At 60.3% G+C, this 20,000-nt stretch overlaps 2 non-coding genes across 2 annotated transcripts; both read left to right on the forward strand.

Annotated features, from left to right (window-relative positions):
* Nucleotides 1–12,956: 12,956 nt before the first annotated feature.
* Nucleotides 12,957–13,075, forward strand: LOC131869479 (5S ribosomal RNA). Its single transcript, XR_009367862.1, has one exon. It is a non-coding gene; the product is annotated as a 5S ribosomal RNA (ribosomal RNA).
* Nucleotides 13,076–18,991: 5,916 nt separating this feature from the next.
* LOC131869469 (5S ribosomal RNA) lies at nt 18,992–19,110 on the forward strand. The gene has a single exon (XR_009367852.1). It is a non-coding gene; the product is annotated as a 5S ribosomal RNA (ribosomal RNA).
* Nucleotides 19,111–20,000: the final 890 nt, after the last annotated feature.

Consider the following 20,000-nt stretch of genomic DNA (forward strand, 5'->3'; position numbering starts at 1 on the left):
GGCGCTCACTCCGCTCTTTAATATCTCGTTAATACCGCCAAGGAAATGGCACAAGCACACACACACAAGCATCCTCGGAAGAGGACAGTTCGAGTGACAGGTCAAATCCAAGAGTTCCGAAGACTACCTCCAGGAACAATCGGGAACAAGACCGATTACAAGTCGTCGAGTCTGTTACTGGGCGAACACGAGATGCGCACAGGAAATCGATCAGCCCTCACAATGGCCCAAGGCCAGAGATCGGACTGCTACGATTTACCCCAACAATCATCGTGCCACTCTTCGCAGAGAGGTGATAGACGCCAACGAGCCCGCGCATAGCAATCGAGGTGTAAAAAGGGCGTTGAAGGCAGGAAGCCTGGACGAAAGAGGCTACGAGGTCACCTCGAAGCGGTCTAAGAATCGGGCGCACTTGGGGCGACTACCAGTGCCAACCCCTTATCCCGCGGTGCGTCCGACACACAGAAATTTCCAAGGCGGCCAAGGAGCCTCCCCGCATAGCAATCGGGGTGTGAGGTTACGGATGCAGCATTGATAGCAATCGAGGTGGGAGGCGAAGGATGCAGAAGTGAGAGCCGAGGGATGTAGCAGAGATAGCAATCGGGGTGTGTGATGCAGAAGAGATAGCAATCGAGGTGTGCGGTGGGAAGGGCCCAGCAGCCAGAATGCATGAAGCGACGGATGAAGCAGTGATGACAACCGGGCTGTGAGGAGAGGAGGGATGCAGCCAAGAAAGCAATCAGGGCTCGAGGCAAGGGATGCATCAAGGATAGCAATCATGTTGTGAGGCGAGATTCCAAAGGCTAAACGTGAGAGGCTGCAGGGTCGACTCAGAGAGGTCTATGCATGTGAGAGGCTGAAAGCAAGGTCAACTCGGAGCGGTCTATGCATCGGGCGCGCTTGGGGCGACTACCAGTGCCAACCCCTTATCCCGCGACGCGTCCGACAAAGAGAACGTTCCAAGGCGGCAGAGGAGGTTACCAGCCGAAGGATGCAGTAGCAATAACAGGTATAGTTCCGCGGCGGCCGAGAAGACTCACCGCATAGGAATCGGGATGCGAGGCGAGGGATGCGGCGGGAAGGCCCCGACGGCTAAACGGAAGAGGCTGCAGGGCCGCCTCGGAATGGTCCAAGCATCGGACGCGATTGGGACGACTACCAGTGCCAACCCCTTATCCCGCGATGCGTTCGATACACAGATAGTTCCAAGGCGGCCGAGGAGCCTCACCGCATATCAATCGGGGTGCGAGGCGAGGGATGGGGCGGGAAGGCCCCAACGGCTAGACGGAAGAGGCTTCAGGGCCACCTCGGAATGCTCCAAGCATCGGACGCGCTTGGGGCGACTACCAGTGCCAACCCCTTATCCCGCGATGCGTCCGATACACAGATGGTTCCAAGGCGGCCGAGGAGCCTCACCGCATAGCAATCGGGGGTGCGAGGCGAGGGATGGGGCGGGAAGGCCCCAACGGCTAGACGGAAGAGGCTTCAGGGCCGCCTCGGAATGGTCCAAGCATCGGACGCGCTTGGGGCGACTACCAGTGACAACCCCTCATCCCGCGATGCGTCCGATACGAAGATGGTTCCAAGGCGGCCGAGGAGCCTCACCGCATAGCAATCGGGGTGCGAGGTGGGGGATGCGGCGAGATGGCCCCAACGGCTAGACGGAAGAGGCCACAGGGCCGCGTCGGAATAGTCCAAGCATCGGACGCGCTTGGGGCGACTACCAGTGACAACCCCTTATCCCGCGATGCGTCCGATACGAAGATAGTTCCAAGGCGGCCGAGGAGCCTCACCGCATAGCAATCCGGGTGCGAGGTGGGGGATGCGGCGAGATGGCCCCAACGGCTAGACGGAAGAGGCTGCAGGGCCGCCTCGGAATAGTCCAAGCATCGGACGCGCTTGGGGCGACTACCAGTGACAACCCCTTATCCCGCGATGCTTCCGATACGAAGACAGTTCCAAGGCGGCCGAGGAGCCTCACCGCATAGCAATGGGGGTGCGAGGTGAGGGATGCGGCGAGATGGCCCCAACGGCTAGACGGAAGAGGCCACAGGGCCGCCTCGGAATAGTCCAAGCATCGGACGCGCTTGGGGCGACTACCAGTGACAACCCCTTATCCCGCGATGCATCCGATACGAAGATAGTTCCCAGGCGGCCGAGGAGCCTCACCGCATAGCAATCGGGGTGCGAGGCGAGGGATGCGGCGAGATGGCCCCAAAGGGTAGACGGAAGAGGCTGCGGGGCCGCCTCGGAATAGTCCAAGCATCGAACGCGCTTGGGGCGACTACCACTGCCAACCCCTTATCCCGCGATGCGTCCGATACACAGATAGTTCCGAGGCGGCCGAGGAGCTGGGGGATGCGGCGAGATGGCCCCAACGGCTAGACGGAAGAGGCTGCAGGGCCGCCTCGGAATAGTCCAAGCATCGGACGCGCTTGGGGCGACTACCAGTGACAACCCCTTATCCCGCGATGCGTCCGATACACAGATAGTTCCGAGGCGGCCAAGGAGCCTCACCGCATAGCAATCGTGGTGCGAGGTGGGGGATGCAGCGAGATGGCCCCAACGGCTAGACGGAAGAGGCTGCAGGGCCGCCTCGGAATGGTCCAAGCATCGGACGCGCTTGGGGCGACTACCACTGCCAACCCCTTATCCCGCGATGCGTCCGATACACAGATAGTTCCAAGGCGGCCGAGGAGCCTCACCGAATAGCAATCGGGGTGCGAGGCGAGGGATGCGGCGAGAAAGCCCCAACGGCTAGAGGGAAGAGGCTTCAGGTCCGCCTCGGAATGGTCCAAGCATCGGACGCGCTTGGGGCGACTACCAGTGACAACCCCTTATCCCGCGACGCGTCCGATACACAGATAGTTCCAAGGCGGCCGAGGAGCCTCACCGCATAGCAATCGGGGTGCGAGGCGAGGGATGCGGCGAGAAGGACCCAACGGCTAGACGGAAGAGGCTTCAGGGCCGCCTCGGAATGGTCCAAGCATCGGACGCGCTTGGGGCGACTACCAGTGACAACCCCTTATCCCGCGACGCGTCCGATACACAGATAGTTCCAAGGCGGCCGAGGAGCCTCACCGCATAGCAATCGGGGTGCGAGGCGAGGGATGCGGCGAGAAGGACCCAACGGCTAGACGGAAGAGGCTTCAGGTCCGCCTCGGAATGGTCCAAGCATCGGACGCGCTTGGGGCGACTACCAGTGACAACCCCTTATCCCGCGACGCGTCCGATACACAGATAGTTCCAAGGCGGCCGAGGAGCCTCACCGCATAGCAATCGGGGTGCGAGGCGAGGGATGCGGCGAGAAGGACCCAACGGCTAGACGGAAGAGGCTTCAGGGCCGCCTCGGAATGGTCCAAGCATCGGACGCGCTTGGGGCGACTACCAGTGACAACCCCTTATCCCGCGATGCGTCCGATACACAGATAGTTCCAAGGCGGCCGAGGAGCCTCACCGCATAGCAATCGGGGTGCGAGGCGAGGGATGCGGCGAGAAGGACCCAACGGCTAGACGGAAGAGGCTTCAGGGCCGCCTCGGAATGGTCCAAGCATCGGACGCGCTTGGGGCGACTACCAGTGACAACCCCTTATCCCGCGACGCGTCCGATACACAGATAGTTCCAAGGCGGCCGAGGAGCCTCACCGCATAGCAATCGGGGTGCGAGGCGAGGGATGCGGCAAGAAGGACCCAACGGCTAGACGGAAGAGGCTTCAGGGCCGCCTCGGAATGGTCCAAGCATCGGACGCGCTTGGGGCGACTACCAGTGACAACCCCTTATCCCGCGACGCGTCCGATACACAGATAGTTCCAAGGCGGCCGAGGAGCCTCACCGCATAGCAATCGGGGTGCGAGGCGAGGGATGCGGCGAGAAGGACCCAACGGCTAGACGGAAGAGGCTTCAGGTCCGCCTCGGAATGGTCCAAGCATCGGACGCGCTTGGGGCGACTACCAGTGACAACCCCTTATCCCGCGACGCGTCCGATACACAGATAGTTCCAAGGCGGCCGAGGAGCCTCACCGCATAGCAATCGGGGTGCGAGGCGAGGGATGCGGCGAGAAGGACCCAACGGCTAGACGGAAGAGGCTTCAGGGCCGCCTCGGAATGGTCCAAGCATCGGACGCGCTTGGGGCGACTACCAGTGACAACCCCTTATCCCGCGACGCGTCCGATACACAGATAGTTCCAAGGCGGCCGAGGAGCCTCACCGCATAGCAATCGGGGTGCGAGGCGAGGGATGCGGCGAGAAGGACCCAACGGCTAGACGGAAGAGGCTTCAGGGCCGCCTCGGAATGGTCCAAGCATCGGACGCGCTTGGGGCGACTACCAGTGACAACCCCTTATCCCGCGATGCGTCCGATACACAGATAGTTCCAAGGCGGCCGAGGAGCCTCACCGCATAGCAATCGGGGTGCGAGGCGAGGGATGCGGCGAGAAGGACCCAACGGCTAGACGGAAGAGGCTTCAGGGCCGCCTCGGAATGGTCCAAGCATCGGACGCGCTTGGGGCGACTACCAGTGACAACCCCTTATCCCGCGACGCGTCCGATACACAGATAGTTCCAAGGCGGCCGAGGAGCCTCACCGCATAGCAATCGGGGTGCGAGGCGAGGGATGCGGCGAGAAGGACCCAACGGCTAGACGGAAGAGGCTTCAGGGCCGCCTCGGAATGGTCCAAGCATCGGACGCGCTTGGGGCGACTACCAGTGACAACCCCTTATCCCGCGACGCGTCCGATACACAGATAGTTCCAAGGCGGCCGAGGAGCCTCACCGCATAGCAATCGGGGTGCGAGGCGAGGGATGCGGCGAGAAGGACCCAACGGCTAGACGGAAGAGGCTTCAGGGCCGCCTCGGAATGGTCCAAGCATCGGACGCGCTTGGGGCGACTACCAGTGACAACCCCTTATCCCGCGACGCGTCCGATACACAGATAGTTCCAAGGCGGCCGAGGAGCCTCACCGCATAGCAATCGGGGTGCGAGGCGAGGGATGCGGCGAGAAGGACCCAACGGCTAGACGGAAGAGGCTTCAGGGCCGCCTGGGAATGGTCCATGCATCGCACGCGCTTGGGGCGACTACCAGTGACAACCCCTTATCCCGCGACGCGTCCGATACACAGATAGTTCCAAGGCGGCCGAGGAGCCTCACCGCATAGCAATCGGGGTGCGAGGCGAGGGATGCGGCGAGAAGGACCCAACGGCTAGACGGAAGAGGCTTCAGGGCCGCCTCGGAATGGTCCAAGCATCGGACGCGCTTGGGGCGACTACCAGTGACAACCCCTTATCCCGCGACGCGTCCGATACACAGATAGTTCCAAGGCGGCCGAGGAGCCTCACCGCATAGCAATCGGGGTGCGAGTCGAGGGATGCGGCGAGAAGGACCCAACGGCTAGACGGAAGAGGCTTCAGGGCCGCCTCGGAATGGTCCAAGCATCGGACGCGCTTGGGGCGACTACCAGTGACAACCCCTTATCCCGCGATGCGTCTGATACACAGATAGTTCCAAGGCGGCCGAGGAGCCTCACCGCATAGCAATCGGGGTGCGAGGCAAGGGATGCGGCGAGAAGGACCCAACGGCTAGACGGAAGAGGCTTCAGGGCCGCCTCGGAATGGTCCAAGCATCGGACGCGCTTGGGGCGACTACCGTTGCCAACCCCTTATCCCGCGATGCGTCTGATACACAGATAGTTCCGAGGCGGCCGAGGAGCCTCACCGCATAGCAATCGGGTTGCGAGGCAGATTATTGGGAAGGGAACCCCCTGGGATGCGGCTCAAGCAGTGCCCAAAGGGACTGGAATGCGGAATCACATCGAGAGACCCAAATGCTATACGAGGGCTCAAATCGAATTATCGATTTGGCCACGACATGGACGCATCGGAACGACTACCTTTGCCGAACCACTCGCAATTGCATCCATACCGAAACCAATAGACATTTCCGTTAGAGCCCTCGCATAGCATTCGGGAATCTCGCATGCCCCTCTAAATCGACCAATGCTGGCGGTCAACGAAAATCCGAGCGCTACCACCGTTCGAGCGCCAGCATTGGTCGAGTTAGAGGGGCACGGGGGAGAATGCTCCAGTCAACACCTCCCCTATATAAGTTATTTGTCCGATTCTCGCACAACCGTAGTCTGCCTCGTCGAATCAAACAACGGTCCCAGATTCCGACTTCCGTTCCGTAGAGACCCAAAAGCTAGATGGAGGCTCGCAAGAAAGAGAGTCGGCGCATAGCAATCGGGTTTCTCGAACGTTTAGGGACCGAGCTCACTTGCGGATAGGGCAAAATCCGCCAAGCAACCCAAAAGCTAGACGGGGGCTCGAATCGAATCGCCTAGGCGGCCACAACAACGACGTGTTGGATCGACTACCAGTGCCAAACCATTCAGCAAGACTAGTCTGTGTCGAGGCCGGATAGAGATTCTCAGAGAGCGCCCGTATAGCATTTAGGAGACCTGCCGCGTCCCTCACACTCGACAAATGGTGGTGCACGTTTATAAATCCGAGCGATCCCAACCCTTTCAAGCACCAACATCGGTCGAGATAGAGGGGCACGGAGGGGGCTGCGTGAGACAACACAGTCCCCTATATAAGTTATTTGTCCGATTCTCACACATCCGAAGAATGGTCATCAAATCGGACAACAGCCCAAACTTCCGACTTCCGTCCCAGAAAGCCCAAGAGCTATCTAAAACGTTCATGGCCGGAACTCGATCGCGGCTATACCAGTCCGCCAAGCAACCCAAAAGCTAGACTGGAGCTCTAGTCGAATCACCTCTGTGGCCATTGCAAGGACGTGTTGGAGCGACTACCATTGCCGAACCATTCCGCAGGTCGAGTCCATACCAAGGCCGCATAGAGATTCACGATGAGCTCCTGCATAGCAATCAGGAGACTTGCCGTGTCCATCACAATCGATAAATCCTGGTGCAAGATTTTTGCATCCGAGCGCTCCAACCAGTCGAGCACCAGCATCAATCGACATAAACGGGCACGGGGGGAGGATGCTCGAGAACACTACCTCCCCTATATAAGTTATTTGTCCGATTCTCAAGCAGCCGAAGTCTGGTCATCGAATCGGGTCAAAGACCACAACTTCCGACTTTACCCACAATGCAAGTCATCGAATCGAACATCGGCCCCCGAGTCGGACTCCATGCGTATGTCAGGTCATCGGACCCAAATTCCGCCTTCCTGCGCATGGCGGGCCATCAATATCAACTCGGTCATCGGACCCAAACTCCGCCTTTCTGCGCATGGCACGCCTTCAAATCGGTCATCGGACCCAAATTCCGCCTTCCTGTGCATGGCGGGCCATCAACATCAACTCGGTCATCGGACCCAAATTCCGCCTTTCTGCGCATGGCACGCCATCAACTCGGTCATCGGACCCAAATTCCGCCTTCCTGCGCATGGCAGGTCATCGGACACAAATTCAGACCTCGCCAATATGCCTACGTATCGAATCGGTCATCGGACCCAACTTCCGACTTCATCCATACTGTAGGGTCTTTGAGGTTGGCGCGGTGCGCTCAACCCGGGGAGTCGACCCATCGAAGCATACACCTCCCCTATATAAGCTATTTGTCCGATTCCCACACCTGTGTAGTTTGCACCTCTGACCAGGACATCGACCCCAACTTCCGAACTCGACTGCAACGACGGCACCAGCGCCTTGGTGCGCACCTTGCGACGCACAGTCCCAACATTCGCCTTCCTGCACATGGCAGGTCATCGGACCCAAATTCCGACCTCGCGAGTATGCCTACATATCGAATCGGTCATCGGACACAACTTCCGACTTCATCCATACCGTAGGGTCTTTGAGGTTGGCGCGGTGCGCTCAACCCGGGGAGTCGACCCAACGAAGCATACACCTCCCCTATATAAGCTATTTGTCCGATTCCCACACCTGTGTAGTTTGCACCTCCGATCAGGACATCGACCCCAACTTCCGAACTCGCCTGCAACGACCGAACCAGCGCCTTGGTGCGCACCTTGCAACGCACAGTGCCAACATTCGCCTTCCTGCACATGGCAGGTCATCGGACCCAAATTCCGACCTCGCGAGTATGCCTACATATCGAATCGGTCATCGGACCCAACTTCCGACTTCATCCATACCGTAGGGTCTTTGAGGTTGGCGCGGTGCGCTCAACCCGGGGAGTCGACCCAACGAAGCATACACCTCCCCTATATAAGCTATTTGTCCGATTCCCACACCTGTGTAGCTTGCACCTCCGATCAGGACATCGACCCCAACTTCCGAACTCGACTAAAAAGACCGCACCAGCACCTTGGTGTGCACCTTGCAACGCACAGTGCCAACATTCGCCTTCCTGCACATGGCAGGTCATCGGACCCAAATTCCGACCTCATGAGCATACCTACTAATCGAATCGGTCATCGGACCCAACTTCCGACTTCATCCATACCGTAGGGTCTTTGAGGTTGGCGCGGTGCGCTCAACCTGGGGAGTCGACCCATCGAAGCATACACCTCCCCTATATAAGCTATTTGTCCGATTCCGACACCTGTGTAGTTTGCACCTCCGCTCAGGACATCGACCCCAACTTCCGAACTCGCCTGCAACGACCGAACCAGCGCCTTGGTGCGCACCAAAAGTGCGCACTTTTGGAGGGCACTTTTGTGCGCTCCAAAGGTGCGCACTTTTGGAGGGCACTTTTGTGCGCTCCAAAGGTGCGCACTTTTGGAGGGCACTTTTTGGAGGGCACTTTTGTGCGCTCCAAAGGTGCGCACTTTTGGAGGGCACTTTTTGGAGGGCACTTTTCTGCGCTCCAAAGGTGCGCACTTTTGGAGGGCACTTTTTGGAGGGCACTTTTCTGCGCTCCAAAGGTGCGCACTTTTGGAGGGCACTTTTTGGAGGGCACTTTTCTGCGCTCCAAAGGTGCGCACTTTTGGAGGGCACTTTTTGGAGGGCACTTTTCTGCGCTCCAAAGGTGCGCACTTTTGGAGGGCACTTTTGTGCACTCCAAAGGTGCACACTTTTGGAGGGCACTTTTTGGAGGGCACTTTTCTGCACTCCAAAGGTGCGCACTTTTGGAGGGCACTTTTTGGAGGGCACTTTTGTGCGCTCCAAAGGTGCGCACTTTTGGAGGGCACTTTTTGGAGGGCACTTTTGTGCGCTCCAAAGGTGCGCACTTTTGGAGGGCACTTTTGTGCACTCCAAAGGTGCGCACTTTTGGAGGGCACTTTTCCTGCGCTCCAAAGGTGCACACCTAGGTGAGCACCTTCGACCACACCTTGTAGCACACCAAACTCTGACTTTCGACTTCATCCGCAATGCAGGGTCTTTGAGGTTGGCGCAATGCGCACAACCAGGGGAGTCGACCCATCAAACCCAACACCTCCCCTATATAAGCTATTTGTCTGATTCTCATACATGCGTAGCCTGCAGGAGCAATTAGGACATCGACCCCAACTTTCGGCTTCTAAACGAAAACAAGGTCTTTGAGGTTGGTGTAATGCGAACAACTAGGGGAGTCAACCCATCAAACCCAACACCTCCCCTATATAAGCTATTTGTCTGATTCTCATACATGTGTAGTCTACAGGAGCAATTAGGACATCGACCCCAACTTTTGACTTCTTAACGAAAACAAGGTCTTTGAGGTTGACGTAATGCGCACAACCAGGGGAGTCGACCCATCAAACCCAACACCTCCCCTATATAAGCTATTTGTCCGATTCTCATACATGTGTAGCCTACAGGAGCCATTAGGACATTGACCCCAACTTTTGACTTCTTAACGAAAACAAGGTCTTTGAGGTTGGCGTAATGCGCACAACCAAGGGAGTTGACCCATCAAACCCAACACCTCCCCTATATAAGCTATTTGTCTGATTCTCATACATGTGTAGCCTGCAACAACGATTAGGACATCCACCCCAACTTCTGAATTCGTCTGCGTTGACCGCACCAAAGGTGCACGCCTTGGTGCTCACCAAAATCCGACTTCCGACTTCTTCTGCTATGCGGGGTCTTTGAGGTTGGCGCAGTGCGCACAACCAGGGGAGTCAACCCACCGAATGCAACACCTCCCCTATATAAGCTATTTGTCTGATTCTCATACATGCGTAGACTGCAGCAATGATTAGGACATCCACCCCAACTTTTGACTTCTTAAACAAGACAGGGTCTTTGAAGTTGGTGCAGTGCACACAACCAGGGGAGTCGACCCATCAAACGCAACACCTCCCCTATATAAAGCTATTTGTCCGATTCTCATACGTGTAGTCTGCAGCAGCGATTAGGACATCGACCCCAACTTCCGAATTCGTTTGCATTGACCGCACCAAAGGTGCACGCCTTGGTGTGCACCTTGGAGTGCACTTTGGTGCTCACCTCGGTGCACACTTTGGTGTGCACCTCGGTGTGCACCAAAGGTGCGCACCTTGGAGCGCACCAAAGGTGTACACTTTGGAGCGCACCACATAGGGTCTTTGAGAGGTTGGCGCAGTGCGCACACCAAGGTGGGTGTTGAGGTGCGTGCCGAGGTGGGTGGGTGCTAGGGTGCGCTCCATGGTGGGTGCCAGGGTGGGTGCGTGCTAGGGTGGATTCCAAAGAGGGTCATAGGGTGGGTGCCAAGGTGGGTTGGTGATATAGTGGGTTCAAAGGTGGGTACTAGGGTGGGTTCCAAGGTGGGTCACAAGTTGGGTGCCAGGATGCGTGGGTGTTAGGTTGGGTGCCAAGGTGGGCTCCTGCGTGGGTGGGTGCTAGGGTGGGTTTCAAGGTGGACGCGAGGGCGGGTGCCAAGGTGGGTAACAAGTTGGGTGTTAGGATGGGTGAGTGCTAGAGTGGGTGCCAAGGTGGGTGGGTGCTAAGGTGGATGCCAAGGTGGTTCACAGGGTGGGTGGGTTCTAGGGTGAGTTCCAAGGTGGGTCACAGGTTTAGTGCTAGGGTGCGTGTCAAGGCGGGTGTCGAGGTGCCTGGGTGCTAGGGTGTGGATGCCAATGTGGGTCATAGGGTGGGTACTAGGGTGGGCTGCAATGTGGGTGCCAAGGTGGGTAACATGCTCGGTTGGTTCTAAATTGGGTGTCAGGGTGGGTGTGCACCCACCTTGCCCGAGGTGGGTGCCAAGGTGCCAGTGTGGGTGGGTGCTAAGGTGGATGCCAAGGTGGGTGAGAAGGTGGGTGATAGGTTGAGTGGTAGGATGGGTGGGTGCCAAGATGGGTCACAGGGTGGGTGCAAGGGTGGGTAGGTGCTAGGGTTGGTGTCAGGGTGGGTGGGTGCTAGGTTGGGTTCCAAGGTGGGTGCGAGGGTGAGTGTCAAGGTGGGTCACAGGTTAGGTGCTAGGATGGGTGAGTGCTAGGGTGCAAAGGTGCCAGGGTGGGTGCTAGGATGGGTCGATGCTAGGGTGAGTGGCAAGGTGGGTCCACAAGTGTCAAGGTGGGTGCCGAGGTGGGTGCCAACTTGGGTTCCAAGGTGGGTGCCAAGTGGGCGACTGCTATGGTGGATGCCAAGGTGGGTCACGGGGTGGGTGCCAAGTTGCTAGGTTGTGTTCCAAGGTGGGTGCCAACGTGGCTGCTAGGGTGCGTGGGTTAAAGGGTGTGTCACAACGTGGGTGCCAGGATGGGTGCGCACCCACACTGGCCAAGACGGGTGCAAGGTTGGGTTCCAAGCCCGGTCACAGGCTGGGTGCTAGGATGGGTGGGTGCCAAGGTGGGCACCAGGGTGGGTGCACCCACCCTGGCCAAGGTGGGTCACGGGGTGGGTCCTAGGGTGGGTAACAGGGTGGGTACTAAGGTGCGTGCCAAGGTGGGTCATGGGGTGGGTGCCAAGGTGGGCACCAGGGTGGGTGTGCACCAACCCTAGCCAGGGTAGGTCACGGGGTGGTTGTCGGGGTGGGCGTCAAGGAGCCAAGGTGGGTGGCAAGTAGCCAAGTTGCGTGCCAAGGTGGGTGTCGGGGTGGGTGCCAAGGATCCAAGGTGGGTGCCAAGGAACCAAGGTGGGTGTCTGGGTGGGTGCCGAGGTGGGAGCCAGGGTGGGTCCCAAGGTGAGTGCAAAGGTGGGTGCCAGGGTCAAGGTGAGTGCCAATGTGGGTTCCAAGGTGCCAGGGTCAGGGTGAGTGCCAATGTGGGTTCAAAGGTGCTAAGTTGGGTGCGAGGTTGGGTGCGAGGGTGGGTGGGTGCCAAGGTGTGCTAGGTGGAAGCCCGGGTGGGTCGGCATCCCATGGGTGTCGAGTTGGGTGCCTGATGGGTGCTTCTTGTCAAGTTTTAGTCGTCGGGACTCATTTCGAGCCTTAGAGGTCGTTTCTTGTCCGGTTGCCCTGTCTTCGACCTGGGAACCCAATTTTGGTCCTCGGGTCCCATTTTTTTTTGTCTCGCATCCCACTTTTGGCCTGTGGCCTTTTCGGGGTCGATTCTCGTTTTGGGCATCAGAGCATGTTTCTTCTCCTAAAACCCAATATTTGTTTATTAAGTCTCGGAACACATTTTTGTTCTCGTGGACCCATCATGGGTCTTGGAACGCATTTGTGGTCCTTGGGTCCCATTTTGCATCCCGAAACTTGTGTTTTGGTGCTTGATCCCTATTTTGGGTGCCCACCTTGCACCAAGTGCGCACCCGGGGCAAACCGAGCGCCTTGGTGCACCGGGGCAAGATCGAGCGTGCACCCGAGGCGCCCCGAACATGCACCAAGGTGCACTCGGCCCACATGTGAGCGCAGGTCGTTGCGCCCGAGGTGGTGTGTGGGCACCGCGTTGCAGACGGGACACTGCACGCACACGACGCCCCGTCCAGGTGCACGCACGTAGGCCGGGCCGGGTGCACACCCGACGCCCTAGCAAGGTGCGCGCACCCGGGCAGGGCTCACACTTGGCGAACGGGGCGCACTTCGCGAGGGAGGGTGTGCACCTCGACGGGGGTGGGTGGCCGGGGTGGATTCGCACGTGGGTCGCGGTTTGCTAAGTACACACTGCGACAAGCTCATAACGGGTGCGATCATACCAGCGTTAGTGCACCGGATCCCATCAGAACTCCGCAGTTAAGCGCGCTTGGGCCGGAGTAGTACTAGGATGGGTGACCTCCCGGGAAGTCCCGGTGTTGCACCCTTTCTTAGTTTTTCGCCGGGCGTCGCAATGCTATTTGAATAAACCTTTTGCCCGTTTGCGTTCTCGTCGGGGCCGGGCCGGGCCGGGGTGCGCTGCCCGCACTACCGCGCGCGCGGGGGCGACACCGAGCGCGCACCCGAGGCGCCCCGAGCACACAGGCCACGGTGCAACCCGGGCGTTGTGCGCGCACCCCGGTGCGCCCGAGGTGCTGCGCGCGCACCCAGGTGAAATCGGTGTGCACCTCGGCCAGTGCGCGCTCGGTCGAGTCGCGCACGTTGGCCAAGGTGCACGGTGATGTTTCTTACTCTAAGGTTCCGCACCAGACGCCCGGGACAGGTGAGCGAAGCTGGGCGGGGCCGGGTGCGCGGCCGGGGCAGGTGCACGCAGCTGGAGAGAGCTTTGGAGCACACCAGAGGTGCGCACCTTGGAGCACACTTCGGAGCGCACCAATGATGCGCTCCATTCAAAAGTTTCCTGAAAAGGCAAAAAAAGTTGAGATTATAGAATTTCCCACTTGAGAGATTGTAAAAAAAAAAAATTTAAAATGAAGGAAACGCGGGTGCCAAGGTGTGCGCGCCCGGGTGCGCAGCCCAGCCAAGGTGTGCGCACCAAGGCGCCCACCCTGGCGAAGGTGCACGCAAGGTGCGCACCCGAGGCAAACCGGACAATTAACCCAACTTTCGACTTCGCGCGCACCTGCGCACCTTGGAGCGCACTTCGGAGCGCTCCTTGTTGCGCACCAATCTTGGGCACCTCGGAGTGCACCATGGCGCCCACCAAGGTGCGCACCCGGGGCAAACCGAGCTCCGACTTCGTGCGCACCTTGGAGCGCACGAAAGGTGCGCACCATGGCGCCCACCAAGGTGCGCAGCCCAGCCAAGGCGTGCGCATCAAGGTGCGCACCCTGGCGAAGGTGCGCACCCGGGGCAAACCGAGCTCCGACTTCGTGCGCACCTTGGAGCGCACAAAGGGTGCGCAACCCAGCCAAGGTGTGCGCACCCCGGGCAAACCGAGCTCCGAATCGTGCGCACCTTGGAGCACACTTCGGAGCCCTCCTTGGTGCGCACCGATGTTGCGCACCTCGGAGCGCACCCGGGGAAAACAATGCAATTAACCCGACTTTCGACTTCGTGGGCACCTCGGAGCGCTCTCGGGTTCGCACCTCGGAGCACACCGAGGTGCGCACCTTTGATGCGCTGCCTTCACCAATTTCCAGAAAAGGCAAGAAAACATTGAGAAGGTGTGCGCACCGAGGTGCCCACCCTGGCGAAGGTGCACGCGAGGTGCGCACCCGGGGCAAACCGGGCTCCGACTTCGTGCACGCCATGCTGCGCACCTTGGAGGGCCATGGTGCGCACCTTGGAGCACACTTCGGAGCGCTCAATGGTGCCCAACCCAGCCAAGGTGCCCACCGCGGCGAAGGTGCACGCGAGGTGCGCACCCGGGGCAAACCGGGCTCCGACTTCGTGCACGCCGCACCTTGGAGCACACTTCGGAGCGCTCCTTGGTGCGCACCAGGGCGCGCAACCCAGCCGAGGTGCCCACCCCGGCGAAGGTGCACGCGGGGTGCGCACCCGAGGCAAACCGGGCTCCGACTTCGTGCACGCCATGGTGCCCACCGCGGCGAAGGTGCACGCGAGGTGCGCACCCGGGGCAAACCGGGCTCCGACTTCGTGCACGCCGCACCTTGGAGCACACTTCGGAGCGCTCCTTGGTGCGCACCAGGGCGCGCAACCCAGCCGAGGTGCCCACCCCGGCGAAGGTGCACGCGAGGTGCGCACCCGGGGCAAACCGGGCTCCGACTTCGTGCACGCCATGGTGCCCACCGCGGCGAAGGTGCACGCGAGGTGCGCACCCGGGGCAAACCGGGCTCCGACTTCGTGCACGCCGCACCTTGGAGCACACTTCGGAGCGCTCCTTGGTGCGCACCATGGTGCCCACCAGGGCGCGCAACCCCGCCGAAGGTGCACGCGAGGTGCGCACCCGGGGCAAACCGGGCTCCGACTTCGTGCACGCCGCACCTTGGAGCACACTTCGGAGCGCTCCTTGGTGCGCACCAGGGCGCGCAACCCCGCCGAAGGTGCACGCGAGGTGCGCACCCGGGGCAAACCGGGCTCCGACTTCGTGCACGCCATGGTGCGCACCAGGGTGCCCACCGCGGCGAAGGTGCGCACCCGGGGCAAACCGGGCTCCGACTTCGTGCACGCCGCACCTTGGAGCACACTTCGGAGCGCTCCTTGGTGCGCACCAGGGCGCGCAACCCAGCCGAGGTGCCCACCCCGGCGAAGGTGCACGCGAGGTGCGCACCCGGGGCAAACCGGGCTCCGACTTCGTGCACGCCATGGTGCCCACCGCGGCGAAGGTGCGCACCCGGGGCAAACCGGGCTAGGACTTCGTGCACGCCGCACCTTGGAGCACACTTCGGAGCGCTCCTTGGTGCGCACCATGGTGCCCACCAGGCCGCGCAACCCAGCCAAGGTGTGCGCACCAAGGTGCACGCGAGGTGCGCACCCGGGGCAAACCGGGGTCCGGCTTCGTGCACGCCGCACCTTGGAGCACACATCGGGGCGCTCCCGGGTTCGCACCGGCGTTGCGCACCGTGGTGGGCACCTCGGAGCGCACCGTGGTGGGCACCTCGGAGCACACCAAGGTGGGCAGCGAGGTGCGCACCTTTGATGCGATGCCTTCACTAATTTCCATAAAAGGCAAAAGAAAACGAGATTTTAAAATTTCCGTTTTGAAAGATAGTGAGAAAAAGGGAATGCTGGTGCCATCTTGAGCCCGCCCTGGTGCGCAGCCCAGCCAAGGTGTGCGCACCAAGGTGCCCACCCTGGCGAAGGTGCGCGCCCGGGCAATTAACCCAACTTCCAACTTCGCGCGCGCCAGGGTGGGAGCGCACCCAACAACCGGGCCTGGGAAGAGCCAATGCGAGAAACCCCACCAAACGCTCTGACAAAAAAAGAGGGGGCGCTCCAGTAACCCCGCTTCGGAGCGCACCCTGGGCAAACCCAGCCAGGGTGCCCACCCCGGCCAAGGTGCAGGCGAGGTGCGCACCCGGGGCAAACCGGGCTCCGACAACGTGCACGCCGCACCTTGGAGCACACTTCGTAGCGCTCCCGGGTGCGCACCTCAGAGCACACCAAGGTGGGCAGCGAGGTGCGCACCTTTGATGCGCTGCCTTCACTAATTTCCAGAAAAGGCAAAAAAAAGAGGAGATTTTAAAATTTCCGTTTTGAAAGATAGTGAAAAAAACGGAACGCGGGTGCCATCTTGAGCCCGCCCTGGTGCACAGCCCAGGTAAGGTGCCCACCCTAGCAAAGGTGCGCACCCGGGCAATTAACCCTACTTCCGACTTCGTGCGCGCCAGGGTGGCAACCGGGCCTGGGAAGAGCCAATGCGAGAAACCCCACCAAACGCTCCGACAAAAAAAGAGGCGGCGCTCCAATAACCCCGCTTCGGAGCGCAGCCGGGGCAAACCCAGCCAAGGTGCCCACCCCGACGAAGGTGCACGCGAGGTGCGCACCCGGGGCAAACCGGGCTCCGACAACGTGCACGCAGCACCTTGGAGCACACTTCGAAGCACTCCCGGGTGCCCACCGGCGTTGCGCACCGTGGTGGGCAGCGAGGTGCGCACCTTTGATGCGCTGCCTTCACTAATTTCCAGAAAAGGCAAAAAAAAATGAGATTTTAAAATTTCCGTTTTGAAAGATAGTGAAAAAAACGGAACGCGGGTGCCATCTTGAGCCCGCCCTGGTGCGCAGCCCAGGCAAGGCATGCGCACCAAGGTGCCCACCCGCGGTGCACGCCCGGGGCAAACCGGGCTCCGACTTCGTGCAGGCCGCACCTTGGAGCACACTTCGGAGCGCTCCTTGGTGCGCACCATGGTGCCCACCAGGGCGCACCCGGGGCAAACCGGGCTCCGACTTCGTGCACGCCGCACCTTGGAGCACACATCGGAGCGCTCCCAGGTTCGCACCAGCGTTGCGCACCTTTGATGCGCTGCCTTCACTAATTTCCAGAAAAGGCAAAAAAAAACGATATTTTAAAATTTTCGTTCTGAAAGATAGTGAAAAAAACGGAACGCGGGTGCCATCTTGAGCCCTTCCTGGTGCGCAGCCCAGGCAAGTTGTGCGCACCAAGGTGCCCACCCTGGCGGAGGTGCGCGCCCGGGGCAAACCGGGCTCCGACTTCGTGCACTGCATGGTGCCCACCAAGGCGCGCAACCCAGCCAAGGTGCCCACCGCAGCGAAGGTGCACGCGAGGTGCGCACCCGAGGTGCACACCCGGGGCAAACCGAGCTCCGACTTCGTGCACGCCGCACCTTGGAGCACACTTCAGAGCGCTCCTTGGTGCGCACCAGGGCGCGCAACCCAGCCAAGGTGCTCACCCCGGCGAAGGTGCACGCGAGGTGCGCACCCGGGGCAAGCCGGGCTCGGACTTCGTGCACGCCGCACCTTGGAGCACACATCGGAGCGCTCCCGGGTTCGCACCAGCATTGCGCACCTTTGATGCGCTGCCTTCACTAATTTCCAGAAAAGGCAAAAAAAAAAAAAAAAACGAGATTTTAAAATTTCCGTTTTGAAAGATAGTGAAAAAAACGGAACGCGGGTGCCATCTTGAGCCCGCCCTGGTGTGCAGCCCAGGCAAGTTGTGCGCACCAAGGCACCCACCCTGGCCAAGGTGGGTCACGGGGTGGGTCCTAGGGTGGGTAACGGGGTGGGTACTAAGGTGCGTGCCAAGGTGGGTCATGGGGTGGGTGCCAAGGTGGGCACCAGGGTGGGTGTGCACCAACCCTAGCCAGGGTAGGTCACGGGGTGGTTGTCGGGGTGGGCGTCAAGGAGCCAAGGTGGGTGGCAAGTAGCCAAGTTGCGTGCCAAGGTGGGTGTCGGGGTGGGTGCCAAGGATCCAAGGTGGGTGCCAAGGAACCAAGGTGGGTGTCTGGGTGGGTGCCGAGGTGGGAGCCAGGGTGGGTCCCAAGGTGAGTGCAAAGGTGGGTGCCAGGGTCAAGGTGAGTGCCAATGTGGGTTCCAAGGTGCCAGGGTCAGGGTGAGTGCCAATGTGGGTTCAAAGGTGCTAAGTTGGGTGCGAGGTTGGGTGCGAGGGTGGGTGGGTGCCAAGGTGTGCTAGGTGGAAGCCCGGGTGGGTCGGCATCCCATGGGTGTCGAGTTGGGTGCCTGATGGGTGCTTCTTGTCAAGTTTTAGTCGTCGGGACTCATTTCGAGCCTTAGAGGTCGTTTCTTGTCCGGTTGCCCTGTCTTCGACCTGGGAACCCAATTTTGGTCCTCGGGTCCCATTTTTTTTTGTCTCGCATCCCACTTTTGGCCTGTGGCCTTTTCGGGGTCGATTCTCGTTTTGGGCATCAGAGCATATTTCTTCTCCTAAAACCCAATATTTGTTTATTAAGTCTCGGAACACATTTTTGTTCTCGTGGACCCATCATGGGTCTTGGAACGCATTTGTGGTCCTTGGGTCCCATTTTGCATCCCGAAACTTGTGTTTTGGTGCTTGATCCCTATTTTGGGTGCCCACCTTGCACCAAGTGCGCACCCGGGGCAAACCGAGCGCCTTGGTGCACCGGGGCAAGATCGAGCGTGCACCCGAGGCGCCCCGAACATGCACCAAGGTGCACTCGGCCCACATGTGAGCGCAGGTCGTTGCGCCCGAGGTGGTGTGTGGGCACCGCGTTGCAGACGGGACACTGCACGCACACGACGCCCCGTCCAGGTGCACGCACGTAGGCCGGGCCGGGTGCACACCCGACGCCCTAGCAAGGTGCGCGCACCCGGGCAGGGCTCACACTTGGCGAACGGGGCGCACTTCGCGAGGGAGGGTGTGCACCTCGACGGGGGTGGGTGGCCGGGGTGGATTCGCACGTGGGTCGCGGTTTGCTAAGTACACACTGCGACAAGCTCATAACGGGTGCGATCATACCAGCGTTAGTGCACCGGATCCCATCAGAACTCCGCAGTTAAGCGCGCTTGGGCCGGAGTAGTACTGGGATGGGTGACCTCCCGGGAAGTCCCGGTGTTGCACCCTTTTTTAGTTTTTCGCCGGGCGTCGCAATGCTATTTGAATAAACCTTTTGCCCGTTTGCGTTCTCGTCGGGGCCGGGCCGGGCCGGGGTGCGCTGCCCGCACTACCGCGCGCGCGGGGGCGACACCGAGCGCGCACCCGAGGCGCCCCGAGCACACAGGCCACGGTGCAACCCGGGCGTTGTGCGCGCACCCCGGTGCGCCCGAGGTGCTGCGCGCGCACCCAGGTGAAATCGGTGTGCACCTCGGCCAGTGCGCGCTCGGTCGAGTCGCGCACGTTGGCCAAGGTGCACGGTGATGTTTCTTACTCTAAGGTTCCGCACCAGACGCCCGGGACAGGTGAGCGAAGCTGGGCGGGGCCGGGTGCGCGGCCGGGGCAGGTGCACGCAGCTGGAGAGAGCTTTGGAGCACACCAGAGGTGCGCACCTTGGAGCACACTTCGGAGCGCACCAATGATGCGCTCCATTCAAAAGTTTCCTGAAAAGGCAAAAAAAGTTGAGATTATAGAATTTCCCACTTGAGAGATTGTAAAAAAAAAAAATTTAAAATGAAGGAAACGCGGGTGCCAAGGTGTGCGCGCCCGGGTGCGCAGCCCAGCCAAGGTGTGCGCACCAAGGCGCCCACCCTGGCGAAGGTGCACGCAAGGTGCGCACCCGAGGCAAACCGGACAATTAACCCAACTTTCGACTTCGCGCGCACCTGCGCACCTTGGAGCGCACTTCGGAGCGCTCCTTGGTGCGCACCAATCTTGGGCACCTCGGAGTGCACCATGGCGCCCACCAAGGTGCGCACCCGGGGCAAACCGAGCTCCGACTTCGTGCGCACCTTGGAGCGCACGAAAGGTGCGCACCATGGCGCCCACCAAGGTGCGCAGCCCAGCCAAGGCGTGCGCAT

The sequence above is a fragment of the Cryptomeria japonica genome, unplaced genomic scaffold (assembly GCF_030272615.1).
Source record: "Cryptomeria japonica unplaced genomic scaffold, Sugi_1.0 HiC_scaffold_248, whole genome shotgun sequence".
NCBI classification, from domain to species: domain Eukaryota; kingdom Viridiplantae; phylum Streptophyta; class Pinopsida; order Cupressales; family Cupressaceae; genus Cryptomeria; species Cryptomeria japonica.